Here is an 8,862-nt window from a genome sequence, read left to right on the forward strand (position 1 = left end):
TCTACGCATGCGTGATTTCAATTGGGTGGACAGGATTTCCATTAGGGTGAGAGAAGCAGGCGTCTGTGCCTATGGTGAGCACTCTGCTGCTCATGAACTTTGCTGTTTTCAACTGGTTGTATAATTATTATTAATGTTATTTATTTAGCAGACGCTTTTATCCAAAGCGACTTACAGAGAGTTGGGGGTGAAGCTCCTGGTAACAAGCCCCTTTCTTTAACCGCGGGACCACTAGGGCCACCACGCCTCCTAATCAGGGAAGCGTAATCTTTCTGCCTTTTTTAGAAGTACAGTATAAATGTAAATATAATTTTTAATCATAATACTCATACTTTAAAGGGTTGTGTTTTATTTATTTTAGTAACAGCAATATCGTCTGGTTGAATTTGTCTTCGTGTTTGATTAAATGGATACATTGCTTTCTTGCAAAACAAAGGAAGAAAACACAAGAGTCTACAGAGTGCAAAGCGACAAAAAGTTATACCAGATTCCTTCGGATATTTTTTATTTTGGCTTTAATAAAAACGGTTATCGTTGTTAGTGGTTGTTGTAGTTTTATCGTGAGGTAAACATTTTAAATTGCACATAATTATGCGGAGATGGGAAGTTAACGTTAAAAAAAAAAAAAAAAAAAACAAAAAAAAACAATGGCACTATTTTGTATAATTTATACATTATACATGTAGCTTTACCGAATAGAAAGCGAATACAACTGTTTCCATAGATATTACTCAATACTTGTCTTTTAATTCTGTGCATCCAAATACTTGTAATTAAAAGTTGTAAGAATTAAGCCTACTGTTTGTTGTTCTGTCCTAAACCAGCAGTTTGTCACCCATCTGAGAGCGCATAAATGGAAGCTGCCAGCAGAGGGCACACTAATACTTTATGACAAGAGGAAAGGCAGGCAGGTTCAGTCTGTGCCAAGTCGCTGTGATTCAGTTCGTTTCTGCCAGTCCAGATCATTCCAGGGGCAATTCCACAGTTTAATCCCTGTTTTCACAATAACATTTAATGTATTGAATGTAATTTACAAAGTGAGCTATGATTTTTTGAATAAATGAAAGGGAGCGACATTCATTCTTGACAGTTAAAGAAATCAACAACAAGAGCTGTTGTCATGAATATGTATTTTATTTATATAAAAAAACAGACTTTGAAAAACGAATTTGTTAAATCTTTATGAACAGGGTTCATGTTGGTCCTGTTTCGTGTCTACCGGTAATGCATAGTTAGGTCCTGATTAAAAGATTAAGTGAGATTGGAAAAAGGAGGCATTTTTTTAGTCCAATAATTTATGGCTACAGATTTGAGGGCTAATGCATTGCACACCAATTATCCATTGTATCCAGCACCTCACTGTGAAGGCTTGCCCAGTAGCATTTGTAAGCTAACTGTGAACTTAAATAAATAAATAAATAAAACTATGCAAGCTTCTGTTTGCACATTCCTATGAATTATAATTTGGTGAATTAAATACAGTTAAATTTCTATACTGGTGTAAAAGAAACATGCAGCAATCAAGAATGGCTGGATTCTTGTGCTGAGTTCGGGTGGGTTGTCCTGTGTCTCACTGTAGGATGTTTTACTCTGGGATCAGGGTCATTCAGAGTCATTCACCTGCATTCTTATGATTAGTGTGTCCTGTTCTTTCTTTCTGTAACATTGTCATTGTCTTTTAAAATGAATTAATGACTGTAAGCTTTGTTTTGTGAAGCAGGAGCATACCAATTAATCTCTGTTTAAGATCCTCTGCAGTGTTTTGCTTACTGAGAAAAAAAGACCAAATTAGTTATCTTATAAATAGTCAAGATGCACCTTTTTCTGCTGGACAGGTGTCATTTAATGTAGCTTGCTCATTTAGCCCATACCCCTGTACTAATGAGTGCACAAATGACAGAAATTAACCACTTTCCTGCTGTTAGATCTTAGCTCTGAAATACTACAGTCTAAATTCAACACTTTTCAGCATTTACCATAATAAATGTGTCATTTTTCAGTTTACTGTGCTTTACCCATACAAATACAGTGCATGTGCTTTATCATGGTTAATCATCATTTTGACAATGCTGTACAGTACTTCCCAGACACTGTCAACAGCATAAATTAGGTCTATATTTTAAATAGACTACTGTACCTATACAGGACCAACATTTATGGGAACCTAGGGTATTGCCATAGCTATCCCAGCCGTTACAGCTCTGTTAATATTCTTTATTATTATTATTATTATTATTATTATTATTATTATTATTATTATTATAAAGAAGCTCTAAACACTTGAATTGGCATAGCTATCCCGGTTGTTACATCACTGTTCATATTATTCTTTGGTGGAGCTCTAAAAACACTCCCATATAAAACTATATTTTTTAGATCTGGCCTGTTAGAAGATTTTGGCAGTCAAAATGTGGAAACAAATCTTCCTGTTCTTATTCTTGCTGAAGAAGCAAAACAAATATAATATAATGGTAACACTTTACATGAAGTGTCTAATTACTGCGTACCGTCCAGTAGTTACAGTAAGTCAAATACCTGTTACTTACACATCGTATTACAGTGTTGTCATGCATAGTCACAAACAAAAATCTTTTTACACATATATGTGTTACACATGTACTTTTCCAAAAAATTTCGGGTCAATGTTAATTTAGGTTAGGTCTGTATGTAGTTACATGTGTACTTACACATCATTACAACGCTGTCATGCATAGTCACAACAAAATAAATCTTTTTACACAATATATGTTTGTACACAATTGTTAAAGAAAAGGTTCGGGTCAAGTTTAGATTTAGGGTTAGGGTACGGTTTAGAGTTAGGGTTAGGGCTAGGATTAGGCATATCATGCAAAAAGAATTACACATTTGGTACATTATATAAACATTGTAATTCTGTGGAAGTACACATGTAACTACAATGTACATGCACACGAATTAGAGACACAATATAAAGTGTTATATAACCTAATATGTAAAGACAGATCATGAAATAAACTAGGGAATGCACTTTGTTTGAGCTCTGTAGCACTTTTCCATTTTTTAATGTTTGAAATTACCTATGTAATAATCTAACATATTCAGTAGGGTCAAGTTTCCAATTTATGTTTATAATTTATATATATAAGAAATTACCTATGTATAATATATATCCGTACAATACCGTCAGTTTTATGTTAATAGAAGGATAATATATATATATATAATAAAAGTGTTTTTTTATAGGTTTTCAAAAAAATATCCAAAAGCATTGTTTGTACAAAACAACAACAAGCTGAATAACCCTAAATTTTTAACTTTAAAAAGTTAAAATTTTTACAAAAATGATGTCATTTGGATGTAATTCTACGGCTTGTGCCTTTAAATTGTAACATGTATAACATATTCTAAGTTTTTTGGACATACATATATATATATATATATATATATATATATATATATATATATATATATATATATATATATATATATATATATATATATACTTCATTTCATCTATATAATATATTTAAAAAAAAAAAAAAAAGTGATTTTATAAACAGACTTGAGACATCGACTACCTGGAATGGCGTGATGTTAGGGACCGTTACTTAAATTACAAAGCAAGAAATGTCTAGAAGATAATTGTATATCCCAAAGCAAAAGCACAAATGACCAGGGTTACTAAACTGATAATAGGGGTTTGATTAAAGTCACTTTTAACTAATATCTCTAGATTTTGTTGCAAGTTGGCTGTATATATTATTGCCGGATGATGCTTGGTGTTAGTATTCTTTCAGAACAGCAACAGCTGCATTCTATTCAAAAGGTATACAATCCTGTTAACTGTTTTTGCTATACAGTAATTCTTTATTCAGAAGTGTTCATCATAGTCAAGTACAGTACAATATTGCTTTAACACATTTAACTGAAATCGTGAGAGATTCAAACTTTTTTGTAATGAGAATTCCCAATTGGATAAGTAGACCTTTTATAGCAAGCTTTGTTTCGATACATAATTCTACTGAAATAATAATCAGCTAGGTATTGTACTAAATTGCATATAAATGTGATTTGTGCACCAGAGAGTTATTCAAGTTAACACATTTTACAGCTCAGAGACCTGCAGCTCAGTGGAGTGTGCTGTGTGTTAGTCATCAGAGCAGATAGTTCAGTTTCCATATCCTGCCTGCAGTCCTCAGGGAAAAAGATTGCAATCAACACCTGTTTGAAGGGATGCCAAGTTATTGATCTATAGCTGTAATGGGGCTTTCCCTTACAATTTGCATGGCTTAAAATAGGAATGTTAAAATCACCCTGTACCAATTAAAGAAAAGAGAAATACTAGTTCAATAAAATAAAAGTGAACAGCATAATAATACCTCCCAAATGAAGGGTAACTGCTCGCTGTACATTTTCAAAATATTATTCATGATGAATTCATGTTGAATTTACTGTTAAATATATTCTGTATACTTGAAATGTATCAAGTCCACAGTGATCTGTAAGGTTATACTAATTACATGGATCGTTCTTAAAGTTATTCATATATAATACAGTGCTTATAGAAAGTCTACACCCCCTTTCAAAATGTTCACATTTCGTTGCCTTATAGCCTGGAATTAAAAAAAAAGCATTTATATATATATATATATATATATATATATATATATATATATATATATATATATATATATATATATATATTTCATTTATCTACACATCCTACCCCACAACTTCCAAGTGAAAAAAAATATTCTAGAAATTTGTAGAAAATTAATTAAAAATAAAAACTGAAATAGCTTGGTTGGATAAGTGTCCACCCCTCTTGTAATGGCAATCATTAATTAGCTCAGGTGTAATCAATCACCTTCAAAATCACACACCAAGTTAAGTGGCTTCCACCTGTGTTAAATAGTAGTGATTTGCATGATTTCAGGATAAATTCAGCAGTTCCTGTAGGTTCCCTCTGCAGGGAGGTACATTTCAAAGTAAAGACTCAACCATGAGCACCAAAGCGCTTTCAAAAGAACTCTGGGACAAAGGATCAGGGAATGGGTATAGAAAAATATCAAAGGCCTTGAATATCCCTAGGAGCACGATCAAGATGATTATTAAGAAGTGGAAGGTGTATGGCACCACCAAGACCCTGCCTAGTTCAGGCCATCCCTCCAAACTGGATGACCGAGGAAGAAGGAAACTGATCAGAGAGGCTACCAAGAGGCCAATGGCAACTTTGAAAGAGCTAAAGCCTTTTATGGCCAAGACTGGTCAAAGTGTGCATGTGACAACAATATCCCAAGCATTCCACAAATCTGGCCTGTATGGTGGCAAGAAGGAAGCCATTACTCAAGAAAGCCCACCTTGAATCCTGTTTGAAGTATGCAAAAAAACACTCCGGAGATTCTGTAGCCATGTGGCAAAAAAAATGTTGTGGTCTGACAAAACTAAAATTGAACTTTTTGGCCTAAATGCAAAGCGTTATGTTTGGCGCAAACCCAAAACAGCACATCACCCAAGGAACACCATCCCTACTGTGAAGCATGGAGGTGGCAGCATCATGTTAAGGGGATGTTTCTCATTGGCAGGGACTTGGACATTTGACAGGATAGAAGGGAAAATGAATGGAGCAAAGTACAGAGGAGTCATTGAGGAAAGCCTGCTGCCCTCTGCAAGAAAGCTGAAACTGGGACGGAAGTTTACCTTTCAGCATGACAATGACCTGAAGAACACAACCAAAGCTACACTGGAGTGGCTAAGGAACAAAAAGGTAAATGTCCTTGAGTGGCCCAGTCAGAGCCCTGACCTAAATCCAATCGGAAATTTGTGGCATGACTTGAAGATTGCTGTCCATCAACGCTCCCAAGGGACTTGACAGAGCTTGAAGAAGAATGGTCAAATATTTTAAATCTAGGTGTGCAAAGTTGGTAGAGACCTATCCCAACAGACTCACAGCTGTAATTGCTGCCAAAGGTGCTTCCACCAAGTATTAACTCAGGGAGGTGGAATCCTATCCAATTATGATTTTTCAGTTTTGTATTTTTAATATATAATTTTTTTTTCAATAAAAACTTTTTTCCCCTTAACAGTGTGGAGTATGGTATGTAGATAAGTGGGAAAGAAATCCTCATTGAAGTGCATGAAACGCTGAGGCACTGGCACAACAAAATGTGAAAAAGTTATAGGGACTATAGAAACCACACAAATAGAAAAAATGTAATAAAATAAAAAATATTTGTTGATCGCATGTAATCTACCACACGGCAGGTTGTGTGAAGAGGGCAAAGAAGTGTGACCCGCTTACATGTATTGAATTGTATTGTTAGCAATTTATATTTATTAAATACCAGTATTTCACCTTCCACCTGAAAACAGTTCTCATCAGCAACAAATAGATCCAGTTGATTTGAACTGGGACTCAGACACAACTTGAGGAACTGAGATCACCCCACCAGTAAACCTCCTAGAGGTAGATATGAAACAAGAATAAAGTTTTACATAAATGATATATTTTGCATAAGTGGTATTTGGAACATGTATTTCTTTAAAGCATTAAACAAACCCAAGTGTTGCATTTCACAGATCAGACATTGTCACAAAAAGAGTCGCCATGATCTCACTTAGTGTTCTGCTCTGTTTACTGATTGTCTGGACAAAGGGTAAGGGATTTAATATTCTTATTAAATCAATATACAATAGAGCAGTACTAGAAAATCATATTAAAAAGGAGGCCAATATATGAAATACAAACATAATGTAAACATTATTGCAAAATATGTCATGTTCCTGAATTCAATCTTTTCATTTTTTTTTCTTTTTTTAGATTCCAGAGGTGACATTACAGTAGATCAGTCACCCCCTGCCATATCAGTTCTGGCAGGTCAAACTGTCATTATAAAGTGTAAAGCCTCCCAGGTTATTAGTGATGATATGGAGCTGTATCAGCTTAAACCTGGACATGTACCTAAGATGTTAATATATAATGGAAATACACTTGTCACTGGAACCCCAAGTTGGTTCAGTGGTACCTTGAGTGGAGCTGACCACACGTTCACCATCAGCAATGTCCAGAGTGAAGACGATGCAGAATACCACTGTGGGCAGAGTGATGCACTCCCTTTCACACAGTGAGACAGAGCTGTACAAAAACCTAACTGGCACAGACAGCAGCAGCACAGGTAGAATGACTCAAACCTAGCCTTCATGCTAAAAGCAGCCTTCATGTATGGTATCAGATACAGTGTTGCGGCATATTGTACATTAAGGGGGAAATTCACAAATTACAAATTATATTTAGCTCAATATTTCTTTTCTTTTTTTCTTGATAGACAGAAACACTGTTTAAAAAAAAAAAAAAAACATCCAGCACACCACTAACATTTGCAGACAGCAGCTGCCATATTGAAAAATCAAGTTACTTTGTGTGATTCTGATAAAATGTCATGAGTTCTATAATGTGATCCTCAAGATACTTCAGCTAAAATCACAAGTTTTTATAAAATAAAAAAACAAATTAGACAAACATAACAAGGTTCTCTGAGAACACCGTGTAACAGGTTTTTTTTTTTTTTTGGGGGGGGGGGGGGGGGGGGTCCTGGGTAGTAAGTGTTATTTCCTAATTGCTTATGCCTCAAAGTATAGAAAATGGCTATTATTCCCCACAAACTTTGTTTTTGTGACCAGGACAGTGATATTTTGAAATGTACCTATTTTCCAGAACATTCCAGATAGATTCAGTGCTGAGTAAACTTGGAGTAACTTCTAGAACTTTCTAGAACTTTCCAGTAATATAAATAGTAGTATAAATACGTGGTCCTTGGTACACGTTCACGCAATGTGGTAGTACTTATCCAACTATGACGGGCAGGGCTGGATTTCATGCCTGTGAGGCCTGTGGGACTAACATCCGACAGGAGGACAGGCACTCCATGTGTGCATGGTGCTTAGGTCCTGAACACGCCTCCTCAGCCCTACAAGGCTCTTGAGGCATCTGCATGGCTTTTCAGCCCTGAGTGTTTGCCAGTCTCCTGAAGAGTCGCACAGGAGCGTTCTTCATCCCCCGTAGCTGGTCCTTCCCAGCCATGCCTCCCGACGTTATCACAGAGCCCCTCCAGGGGGATCCCTTGTGTGCAGACATCTGTGTCCACCCGCAGCCGCTCCCCGTCACCTACGGCGAAATGGGTGAAGAAGTCTCAGCAGTCATGGGATAGTATGAACATGAAAGCTCAGATCAGCCGTATCATGGAGCTTTTGGAGAGGCAACAGATCCCCTCGGCTCCGGTCGTGGCCCTCCGTGTGGCTCCTCCCTCACCCCCAGTGCCAAACAGAGTCACTGTACCACCCCCTGATCTCCCAGTGGGAGAACAGGGCAAGCAGGATGACCGGGTACTTTGTTCTGACGAGGACTCGGTCTCCATCGCAGCCTCATGGGGGGGAAGTCCACTTTCCCAGCGGAGATGGAGGTCGAAGAGTTCCCAACAGAAGCAGTCCCTAGTTCCGATGTTTCCTCGGTTACTAGTGCGCCACCACTGCCAGAGTCGATGCCCGCACTCATGGGGTGCGCGGCAGCATACCTGCAGGTCCCCTGGACAACCGCAGCAGAGTCACGTCGTTCCATCTTTCGGCCACATGATGTGGCTCCTCGGCCCCAACCCTTCCCCGCTTTCCCTGATTTTATGGAGGAGGTGCGCTCCTCTTGAAACCAATCAGCCACAGCGCCTGCTCAGTTGAGACACAGTTCTCAACTGGCCTTGCTGGAGGGAGTGGAGAAGCTAGGCCTGGCAGGATTTTCCCCCGTAGGCTCCACCGGTGGGAGGTCTGCCCAAGGACCCTATGTGTCCCAACCTGCATTGCAGGGTTACGGAGACACACGTCTGGAGGGCTTAC

This window comes from Polyodon spathula, chromosome 1 (assembly GCF_017654505.1).
Source record: "Polyodon spathula isolate WHYD16114869_AA chromosome 1, ASM1765450v1, whole genome shotgun sequence".
Taxonomy (NCBI): domain Eukaryota; kingdom Metazoa; phylum Chordata; class Actinopteri; order Acipenseriformes; family Polyodontidae; genus Polyodon; species Polyodon spathula.